This window comes from Vulpes vulpes, chromosome 1 (assembly GCF_048418805.1).
Source record: "Vulpes vulpes isolate BD-2025 chromosome 1, VulVul3, whole genome shotgun sequence".
Taxonomy (NCBI): domain Eukaryota; kingdom Metazoa; phylum Chordata; class Mammalia; order Carnivora; family Canidae; genus Vulpes; species Vulpes vulpes.
The window spans coordinates 168,028,651-168,040,743 of NC_132780.1; the positions used below are offsets into that span (position 1 = coordinate 168,028,651).

Here is a 12,093-nt window from a genome sequence, read left to right on the forward strand (position 1 = left end):
AAAATATTTCAGAAAATTTTCAAAAATATATAAATTATAAGATGTTAACATGAATATTATATGTGACTTACATTTTTACCATGATTGAGCCATAATTTAATATTATATTTTCCAGAAACCAACTGTAAACAAGGAATCCTTGTCACTTAAGAATCACAACATCCATTGGATAAAAATAGATCAACTGCTTAAGAGAATTGTAACTATTCTTTAAACTAGAGTCAGACATAATTTTATGCTGGGGGGGTTTGTAAGGACATTTTTTGATTTACTAAACAGCACTGTCATAATTCAACAAATTTCTTATGGATCCTTCTGATAGCACTGTCAATAAAAGCTGATATAATCACACCTAAATATAATTTAGTAATAGCAATTCCTGTGGGGAAGAGGTATAGTTGTAATTTAGTGTTAATTAGATGTCTAGTTTTTGGCTGACCTTGAAGAAGGTTGAATTCCCAGCACCCAACCCATTGGCCTAAATTTTGTAGCAGGTGTCAACAAATTTTTGTTGAAGGTGATCATTATGTATTAAAGAATGCATAGGAATACTAGTATCACACTAGTATCATACTAGCTCACACTAGTATCTTGTTATATAGATCACTTCAGATCTGCTACTTTCCATCCTATACTCCTGGGCATAGAACAAAATAATGTTTACTAGCTAAGGTACAGTGTGAAAGATTGCTCAATTTTGGCCAGCCTATATTTCATAATCTTAATCCCAAAAGCACAAAGTTGATTTTTCAAATATTTCTTTAAAATGTCTATAGATTTATCCACAAGGCTTATTTCCAGTGCCAATAGATGTAATATTCCAAGATTCATGATGGTTAAGCATATTGACCCAGTTCATTGAGCTAGCAAGGAGCAGAGCTGGGACATGTCTGACTTCACATTTCATGATCTTAGTGTGCTCAGCAATGTGCTAAGAGAAATCCTGTAGGTATTTAACTTATACTTTTTCTCTCAAAGAATGAGCAGAAAAGGGCACTGCAGACAGAAGGAGCCTTAACAACTTCACAGACAATAATTCTAGAAATTCAGATATTTTAAATCTGCTTTGATGCCTCAGGGTCTCAAATTTCATCTCTGCTGTCTTGTGAGCTGGCCTTTCTCAATGCCAGCTTTTGTGTCATGCTTCAAGGACAGCCTGTCTGATGTACCCTTTGAATTCCAAGGACGCTGACTTTCACAGGAGGACCTACATCCTTTCATTTATTTTGTGTGCTCTCAGGTGGTATTTAAGTTGACAGCCAGGTCCTCAGTCTTCTTCTCAAGGGATTATAGGTGTTGAACTACTTTCATCTTTCTCTGTGTATTTTTTTTTAAGTGATAAAGGATCAAGATGGGTCTCCATCCTTCTCTCTCCCCTCTAGTCCCCTGGCATTCTCAGTGATATGCTAGTTGGAAAATCACACTTCTACAGTAGTGGACAGATAATTGAAATTCAATGCAGCAGGGAGAAAAATCAGTTCTGAAGGCCTATTTCACTGCAAATTCTTTATTAGGATTTTGGCCCTAGATCTGTACTAGTCAAAATGGGGGGAATTCAAAGAGAGGAACAGGATTCCCTACAATGCTCTGAATTGAAATAATTACATCCTGAATCTGTACATCTAAGATGGCCTGCTTACCTTACACCTTGCGCACATCTCTCCAGTTTTCTGTTCTTCAGATGTTCTTTTTGATGTCAAATCCTCCTGCAAAGCATCTTTAGCAAACACCACTTGAGGGTTAGACATACAGTGTTTATATTAATTTGAGAGCTTATCAAATGTCTTTTTTTTTTAATTACTCCAAGCAGGCTGACAACCCATCATCCCTGTCATAACTGTTTCTTACATAATTTCCTCAGGCATACATGTTAACAGGTTGCATTTTGACAACGAAGACAATCTATCCTTTTTTTTTAATGGGAAATCTGGCTTTAAAAAAATATGTTCTCATCTGACAAGCATAAGATTGACATTAGCCAGAAAGAGAAAGTCTAATTTTCTGATTCACTGAATACAGTAGACATACAATGGAGCCCAAACTCACAATGTTATAAGATTTTGAAGAATATGAAAGGTAAAAAGACACTGTTAATTTTCTTTGTATCTGTATATGCCAGTGCTGGGGCAGTAAAAGAACCTTTAAAGGAAAGAGAATGGGAAAAAGAGGTCTGCAGTGTAAATTGGTAAGTTTGTGAAGTCTATGAGGTATAAGCGAAATATTAATTCCTACTTCCCACATTTCAATTTTTTAGGGGGTTTGGCTTTGTTTTTGGCTATAATTAAACTTCATAAGGAGATAAATAAATGACAGGTAATAGAAGTAGCCTTCAATAAAAGGAAAAAAATTTGTGTCACTCAGCTCAGAAAGAAAGCTAATAAAAAATAATAATGCATTAATATGTACATGTAAAGCAATATATAATGGAAAGTTATTAATATACAAAAAGGCTTTGATATTTGTATTACTTTATAAGCTATATTTGCAATATTAGGAGTCAAGAATCTGATAGTGAGATTGCTAAAGCTCCTTGAAGTCACTCAGAAGGTGCCAAGGCAACCAGTATATTTTAAATGCACAATGTCTAACATTCAACCTAAAAAATTACAGGAAATACCAAAGAACAGTTAAAAGAGAAAAGCCAGATAATAGAAACAGAAATAAATTTAGATAATGTAGCTATTAAAGTTACTAGACACAGACTTTGAGATAACTGTGTTTAACATGTTAAAAAAAAACTATTATAATAAGCTGAAATAATTCACCAGAAAACTGGAATATATAAAGCACAATAAGTTAGAAAATCTAAAAACTTAAGAACAAATCAGCTGGATTTTAAGAATCAATGCATGCATTTATCACAGCTGAAAGAGAATTAGCAAACTTGAAGGCAGAAAACATTCAGACTGACACATAGAAAGTAAAATAATGGAAAATATGAAAGAGAATAAAGGATATATGGAACATGGTGAAAAGGTCTTTAGGAAAAGGTCATACATGTAGTTGGAGTTTCAGAAGTGAGGCAGAAAGAGTTTCAGGGAAGAGCTTTGAAGAGACAGTGGATCAGATTTCTTCAAAATGGACAGAAGTCATCTGGTGGTTAGATTGTTAAACTCCCTTGACGCTAGGCCACTGAATCAAGAAGAGTTAGGAACCCTATGGAGGATAAATAAAACGAAAATTCTACTTAGGATTATATACATTATAGTAAAAACATTAAAAACTTTTTAAACGATAAAATCTTTAAAGCCACCAGATAACAACATACCAGATCCAAAACAGGACTGAAGGTAACAGAAGAAATGGAAGCCAATGGACAATAGAATGTCACCTTCAACATGCTAAAAGATCACTGCCATCCTAAAAGGCTACACCCTGTAAAACTATCCTTTAAAAAATAATCAAAATATGGAAAAAATTAAAGAAACATCAAAGAGATTTTTTTTTCAGTAGAACGAAAATAATCTAACATCAAAAAGTAGAATTGCAGGAAAAAAAGAAAATACTAGAACATGTAAATATGTGGGTAAGTATAAAAGATCATTTACTTTTTATTTTAAGATATTTATTTATTTATTTATTTATTTATTTATTTATGACAGAGAGAGAAAGAGACTATAAGCAGGGGGGGAGGACAGAGGGAAGGGAGAAGTAGACACCCTGCTGAGCAGGGAGCCAGATGTGGGGCTCCATCCCAGAGTCCCAGGATCATGACCTGAGTGGAAGGCAGATGCTTTAACAGACTGAGTGACCCAGGCGCCCCATCATTTACTTTTTAAAGACTAATAATAAACCTCACAGAATCAAACATATATGTAGAATGAAAATGTATGGCAATAATAACATGAAGATGAGAGGGGAATAAATGCAGTTTCAAGTTTGAAGGCTTAAGCATTACCATAAAATGGAAAGATAATTTATGTTCCATGCTGATAAATCCAGGATGAATGTTATAATCTTTAAAATAATCTGAGAAAATAACCAATAAACATGCAACTTAAATAAAATCAGAGCAAATAGAATAATAAAAAATAGTAGAGGATCACTGGTTGCAGTCACTGTGGAATAACTGGTAACAGACTCATCCTTCCACCATAAACTACCATTATATCTGTACAAAATATATAACTATTGCAGGCAACGGATGGCAACCAACATAGGGCTAAGAATTTTGTAAGGTAGAAAGCACATATTAGCTCATATTCACTCAGGATTTTGATCTGAAAACATTTTCAAATATGGCCCAGGAAAATATAGGCCAAGCAGAGTGGTGGTATCACTTGGTAGAAGAAAAAGAAATCTGATTTGAAGATGTTCAAGTAAGTGGAGTCTGGAGACAGAGTAATGCAGAGGAAGAATCTATTGAGAAGAAGCCCCAAAATTTTCCATAAAAATATTCATAGGGCCTTTATTTTCTTCTAAGCTATAGATTTGCAAGGCAAAAACTTGAATTGGCACTTCACAAAACAGTTTATCCAAACAGCCAATATGCATATGATACATTTTCAATCTGATTAGTCATCAGAGGAATGCAAATTAAAATGACAGTGAAATATCATACACATCCACCAGGCTGTCTACAATTAAAAAGACTGATAAGATGAAGTACTGGTGAGGAATTGGAACACCTGGAACTCTCAGGTAGATGGGTAAATTGGCTCAACCATTTAGGAAAGTTAATTGGCATACATAATCACCATAGGAAATGTAAAAAGATGTTCATACATGAATTTTCTGTAATAATCCGAACTGGAAACAATCCAAACATCTATCAATAATAGTATGGATAAGTAAGTTATAGTTTTTTTTTAAAGATTTTTTTAAATTTTATTTTTACTTATTTGAGAGAGAGAGAGAGAGCACAAGAGAGCAGAGAACACAAGCAGGGCTAGGGAGAGAGAAGAAGAGGGAGAAGGAGAATCAGACATTTCACTGAGCAAGAAGCCAGATGTGGGGCTCCATCCTAGGACCACGAAATCATGGCCTTATCCGAAGGCAGATACTTAACCGACTGAGCTATGCAGGCACCCCAGTAAGTTGTAGTTTAATCGTGCAAAGGAATAGCTCATCAGTGTGTGGTGATAGAAGTCAGATTAGTTTTGTCTGCTTTGAACTTTATTTAAATGGGAGCATGTAACATGTATTCTGTATGTCCAGTATCAATAACATGGACACATTTGTGTTTTGCATATAGAAATACTATATTTTTTTCTCATTCCTGAGAAATGTGTATTTTTTATGTACATTTCTATTCTACATTCTTTTTTTTATGATTTATTTATTCATTCAATTTGATCTTGACTTAGAGAGAGAAAGAGCATGGGGAAGGGCAGAAGCAGAGGGAGAAGCAGACTTCCCCGCTGAGCAGGGAGCCTGATATGGAGCTTGATCCCACCTGGGATCAAGACCTGAGCTAAAGGCAGATGCTTAACCCACTGTGCCAACCAGGTGCCCCTTGTTCTACATTTCTTTGTGTGTGTGTGTGTGTATATATAAAGTATATGTATGTTCTATATGTACATACATACAAAATATACTAAATATACATCTTGTGCTATGTTGTGTATATATATAATATGCATATAAAAAGTGAAATGTACATGTGGCTCCACAACTGGGGATACTCACAGCTCTTAAAACCTGGTCTAGTTTCTTCCAAAATGTCTACTGTTCATGAAATTCTCTGCAAGCTCAGCTTGGAGGATCATCACTCCATGCTCCTAAGTGCATACGGGTCAGTCAAAGTGTACACTGCTTTTGATGCTGGGTGTGATACTCTGAACATTGAAATGGCCATCAAGAGCAAAAGTGTGGATGAGGTCAGCATTGTCAATATTTTGGCCAACCACAGCAATGAACAGAGACAGGATATTGCCTTCACCTACCAGAAACGGGCCACAGAGGAACTTGAACCAGCACTGAGGTCAGCCTTGTCTGGTCACCTGGAGACCGTGAGTTTGGGCTTATTGAAAACACTGGTCGGTGTGATGCTTCTAAGCTGAAAGTCTCTATGAGACTGATGAGAACTCCCTCACTGAGATCATCTGTTCAGCAACCAAGTGGGAGCTTCAGAAAATTAAGTTAATGTATAAGACTACAAGTTAATGTATAAGACTGTCCTGGGGAAGGACATCATTTCTGACATATCTGGTGACTTCTGCAAGCTAGCTGACAGTTGCCCTTGCAAAGGGTAAAAGTGCAGAAGATGGCATTGTCTTTGATTATGAACTGATTGGCCAAGATGCCTGGGATCTCTATGATGCTTGGGTGAAGAGGAAAGGAACTGATGTGCCCAAGTGGATCAGCATTGTGACTAAGCAGACTGTGCATCACCTCCAGAAAGTATTTAGCAGGTGTAAGAGCGACAATCCTTATGACACGCTGGAGAGGATCAAGAAGGAGGTAAAGGAGACCTGGAAAGTGGTTTCCTGAACCAGGTCCAGCACATTCAGAACCACCCCCCTGTGTTTTGCTCACTGACTGTACAAGGCAAGTAGACTTGCAGTAAAGCCTTGATTAGAACCACGGTCTCTCAGATTGAAGTGGACATGTTAAAAATAAGGTTTAAATTCAAAAGAGAGGCTAGCAAGTCCCTGTACTTGTATTCAGCAAGACACCAAGGGTGTCTACCAGAAAGCGCTGTTTGTACCTGTGTGGTGGGGCTGACCGATGCCCACCACAGGATGAGCATCCAGAAGTGGTGCTCCTTTGTTTCCAGCTAACAGTTCTAGAAAATAGCTTGTAACTAACAGTCCCCTTGTGCCCATGCCTGAGAAGTGACATTAGTACTGCCCCTCCCCAACCATATTTCAGCGGCCTAAGCACTGCCTGCCTCTCACATCTCGTCTTTCCTTTTAGCCAAAGAAATGAACATCCCAAGGAATTGGAAGTGCAATCTATGCTGTGAAACACTTTGCCTCTTGTGTACTGTGTCATAAACGATGAATAAATGGAATTTTTACTTTATAAGAAAAGTAAAATGTGCATGTATGTATGTATAATATATATAATAAAATGCATACAAATAGAAGATGTATATGATAAACTTATTTTAAAATGTTACTGTGTTTAATATTCTGAGGTTTACATTAAATAAAATACTAGATCAGAAGAGTTATGACTGGTCAGCTAAGAGTTAATTACATGGCATGAACAAGCAAATGAATTGATGAAATCTGTCTGGGCATTTTCAGGCAAACAATGTAGGGACCAAGGGCGGGCTACCCCAAGATGGGCCACTTTGGAATGAATATATATTGAGCTATTACTAATCAAAACTGGGATGACTGGGTGGCTCAGTGGTTGAGCATCCGCCTTTGGCTCAGGGCGTGATCCCATGGTCCTGGGATCAAGTTCCGCATTGGGCTCCCTGCATGGAGCCTGCTTCTCCCTCTGCCTGTGTCTCTGCCTCTGTGTCTGTCTCTTATGAATAAATAAATAAAATCTTAAAAAAAAAGTTAATGAAACCCAGCAAAAGCAGGAAAAGCTCTCCACCTGATCTTCAACTGCCAAATTTACTTTGGTAAGGAGAGCCTCTACTAGGAAGCGAGCTATTAACAGAGACTCTGTTTTACCTAAGAAACTTATTTGCATAATAGGGCAAACTTTGTTTTTTAAAACATCTCTTTTCACCTTCCTGCTAATGGCCTTCCCTTCCAGTCCTCAGAAACTCCGCCTCTCCTTAGCTCACATGAGTTTCATGTTGCCTCATTTTCTTTGGAATTTTATGTCTGTGTGGATTCCCCATATGTATGCTATTAAATTTTATTTTTTCCTGTTAATCTGTCTCATGTCAATTTGATTCTAAATCCATCTAGAAGGACCACAAGGCAGAGGAAGGTTTTCCTCTCCAACAATGTTCTCACTGAATGTTAAAAACCACCATAATTCCCTTCTTTTGCAGTAATGAGAATGGTACTTTAACAGATGAACTTCCTTTTGTTTTATTTTCTAACTTTTCATTCCTCTTCTTCACACATACCACATCTAATCTATCAGATGCTTTGCCAACTATACTTTCAAAATATGTCTTGAAGATGACTTCTCACTAGGTCCATCACTACAACCCTAGTCCAAGCCATTAACCAAGTTGGAAGAATGTAGGGAAACCCAAGGGATAGAAGCACTACCCAGGATGTGGTAAACATGGGGCTCAATCCCACTCCACAACTTGCAGAGGGAAAAGAAGGGAGCTGTTATGGGAGGGATGCTTGACAGGAATTTGATCTTGACTTAGGAATTTAGCCAGCTGGAGACAGTCACTCTTGGGAAGGAAGACTGAGGAATATCCTGAATTTACCTTTCTACCTCAGTTGTTTATTCATGCTCCCATTGACTGAGGCCCACCTGAGGCCATCTGTCAATAGAGACTTTAATGTGTTCCACAGAGGCCATATAGGCATAGAATAAGGCAGAAGTGGGTGGAGAGAAAGTCTAGTGTAGGGGAATGTGTCCCTTAATGGAAACTTTCTATTACACTGCTATTTCCTTTTATTCCATTTTCTGCAAAGCAGCCAGAGTGATTTCCCTAAAGTCTAAGGCAGAACATGTCATTGTTTTCCTGAAGACCTTCCAGGTTTTCCAGTTTCCATGCTTTCCAGTTTCAAACAGAGTAAAATATAAAGTCCTCTTATTGGGCTACAAGGCTGTAAGGGACCTGGCCCCATCACTACTTCTTTGGCTTTATCTCTAGTCATTCTCCCTCTTGAGGAAGATCCCTCAGTAACATGACCTCTTTTCTCCTCCTCAAGTACATCAGGCTCCCTCCAAAACCAGCATATCTGTCATTAATATTCTCCTTGGATTCTTCCCCCTTGCCTTCCACATATATGTATGGTTCTTTACTTTCTTCAGTTCTCTGATCAAATATCAAATTGCTTTTGAAGTTACTCTCAAATTCTGCTTTATTATTTCTAGCAGTTAACTGCATCTGGCAATTGTTTTATACTTGTTTGTTCATTATCTTCGCCTCTACTTTGGACTGCAAGTTTTATAAAAGGCGGGACATATTCTTTTCTCTGATCTATCCTTAGATCCTAGATCAGTGATCCACATAGTAGGCACATGCATTCATGTGGAGAAGTTAACTTCTATAATGAACAACCACAAATAATTACTATAATAAAACTTATTTCTCACTCATGTCATGATCCAGTGTAGGTCATTGGAGGATAATTACTAAAGCATCCTGACCACTAAATGGCAAACAATCTATAGATACATCCATATAGGTAGATTATGAAAATGGTTCATATCATTGTTTCTAAGAAATTCCTAGCACCTAAAGAATAATAAAGCTCTGAATACCTTCCACCTTATTTTTAAAGTGTTGATACCTTCCTTACTCCCAGAACACCACCTTAATTAAGGGAGGGAAGAAGGGAGAGAGAAAGTGAGAAGCAAGTTATTTATGTCCCAGCTTACGTTAATATATTCATTCTTTCTTCTTCTAATTACCTATGATGACACTAGGGAGCAGAAAAGGAAGTCATTCTCCCCTCTTTCTGAATAATATAACTATATCTGAAAAATTTCATTTCTTTGAAATCTCTTTGGAAACCACTGGGTCATTCCTTTTGTCAAGGCATCTCCTTGTATGTGCTCCTGAAAGAGCCTCCGAGTTCATTTTTCATATAATATATATTCTAATCAGTGTGACATCCAACTGTGAGTTGGATTTTGATTTCTTTTATTGATCTAGAAGCTTTTTCTTTATTGTCATTTGTCAATCAATAACTATTTCTAGGATTCTTTAAGAGAACTCATTTAATTTTTGTGGCATAAGCAATGTTTCAATAGGACAATCAATTTTCTGCCACACATAATAGTACAAATAAGTACTTAAAGGAAAAATGTCCTTGAAGGAGAAAAAGAGTCACTACTTTTATATCTCTAAGTTAAAAAGATTAATGGTGAAAAGTGTCATAAAGTCTTAAATCAGAAAGTACATAAGTACATATATAACAAGTACAGACATAAGTAGAAAGGAGGTTACAAGAAGGCACAAGACAAAATCCTTGCTCACAAGGAACTACCTTAATAAGCATTTAACTTTATGAAGAGTGACTAGTTTTTAAATAAGTATGCAATGGATCCAAGTTTTGTGTTTTTGAACAGAACAAGTACACTCACGTAGATTCATTCCTGCCACCATCTCTAAGGTGACCTTAAGAATTTATTTCATTTTAGGTCAACTATCTAAAGTGAATGGCTCTGTGAGTCCCTTCGTCCCTACCCACCCATAGTAGCTTTTTCCAGTTTTCTCATCAAGAAGAATAGTTTTCCTAAACAGTAATATAATTTTCAATTGTCTCACCACCAGTATGATTTAACGGATCATACTAACTTTTATGTTTGAATTTTTTTGTGTGTCTTCAAGATAAATATTTGTGTTCTCAGGAAACAAAACTATGATATCTGCATCATATCTGATGTTTTCAAAACGAGGAAATATGTGCTTGCTAAGCTAAAAAGATAGAAAGAAGAGAACTCTGGCATTGGTGAGCATTTTACCCAAGCACCTTCACAGAGCCCCCAAATTGTAAATATCATTGATGTAGAACATTTCCCAAAGAAAATATAGCAAATGGGTTCCAGACCTTTAGTGGTTTTCCAAACATAAAACTAACTGTATGAGATTTTTAACTTTTGTTCCTAGAATAAAAGCTACTATTTAGAGCATTTTGGTGACAAAATGAAATATATCTAATGTGCAATGGAATTCAGCTATCGTTTTGCAAGAGGATTTTTGTGTATGCGAAAGAAGAGATCAGTGTAGCCATACTAAAGGATAGATGCTAACTTCCCACTGTACCCAAGAGATGACTTCTCACAATACAGACTAATAGTAGCTTAGAGTTACTCTAAGTTACTATTAGGGGTAAGTTACTATTACCCCTAATAGTAAGTTAGGGGTAAGTTACTATTACTATTAGGGGTAAGTTACTAAGTTACTATTAGGGGTAGTAAACTGGTAGGGTAGAAAACTGGTGCCCAGCTTTCAGTAGACCCTATGACCTGAGAAAATTAGTCTAAACATTTCCTAGAATCCTTTGCTCCTAAGCTCAAGCTCATGCTTCCCAGAGGGAATGAGCTTGAATTTTTTTTTAGCTCAACATTATACAGTTTTTATTAAAATAGAATTATAGCTGAATAGCCAATTTTTCATATAGCACATTTACCCTTTGCATCTTTGGGGATTTTTCAGTAGAATAGAGAAAAAATTAGGATGGTTTAAATCATTTCTAAGTAAGGTGACTTCTTGAACTGAGCAAATTAAGATATATCTTAATGTCAAAACGGGAAGAACTTGGCATTGCCACGTGCCATATCTCTTATCTTAGATTTATCAAATATTTCTTTGATCCCAAGGTAGAATAATGAGAGTTCATAAATAACATTAAAATGTTTTCTGAGAGAAACACAACTGTATCCATGATGAGTTATTAAGATAGAGATTTTATTGAAGGGCAGTCATAGGAAGCAGGATTGGATTCTATACCAAAGACACTTGGAAAGACATTACTAGAGAGGCTACCCAGAAACCTGGATCTAAGGTTCTCAGGAGACTGATGCCCTAAACAACTGTTTACGGAGTTTATCACATCCTGCACTCCTAATGTAAGCTTTGATCATTAGTCCTCCAAAATAGAAATGTACAAGTATCTCTGAGGCAGTGTTTCAATTCCACCAAAGCACTTGTTTTTTTTTTTTTTTTTTCTGGTTCCTTTGGAAAGACTCTTGATCTTGCCTTTTCTTTTCTTTTCCTAATTATCTTCAAGTTGGAGAATTGTCCACTGTCAACTTTGCTAAATAAGTTCCACATTCTTCTGCATCCTTTCCCATTGCATTTGATGTTAGAAAGCAAAATTCTCCAATATTTCTACTTTGGGGACTCAGTCAAGCCCAGGTAAAATTGCAAAGTCAGTGAAATTTATCTACAATGCTCTAGAGTCCTGTTTTTGTTTTTCTGCCTTCCTTTTGGATAAGAGCTGTAAGAGAGGTGATATCCCACACTGTCTGTATTCTGTATTCACAATAGAACCCCACGAGGCTGCTATAATTATTATTCCCTTTTTGTGTTTACCTATTAGC

General features: G+C 36.6%; 1 pseudogene; it reads left to right on the top strand.

Moving 5' to 3' along the window:
* Positions 1–5,660: 5,660 nt before the first annotated feature.
* Positions 5,661–6,745, top strand: LOC112926422 (annexin A2 pseudogene; annotated as a pseudogene).
* Positions 6,746–12,093: the final 5,348 nt, after the last annotated feature.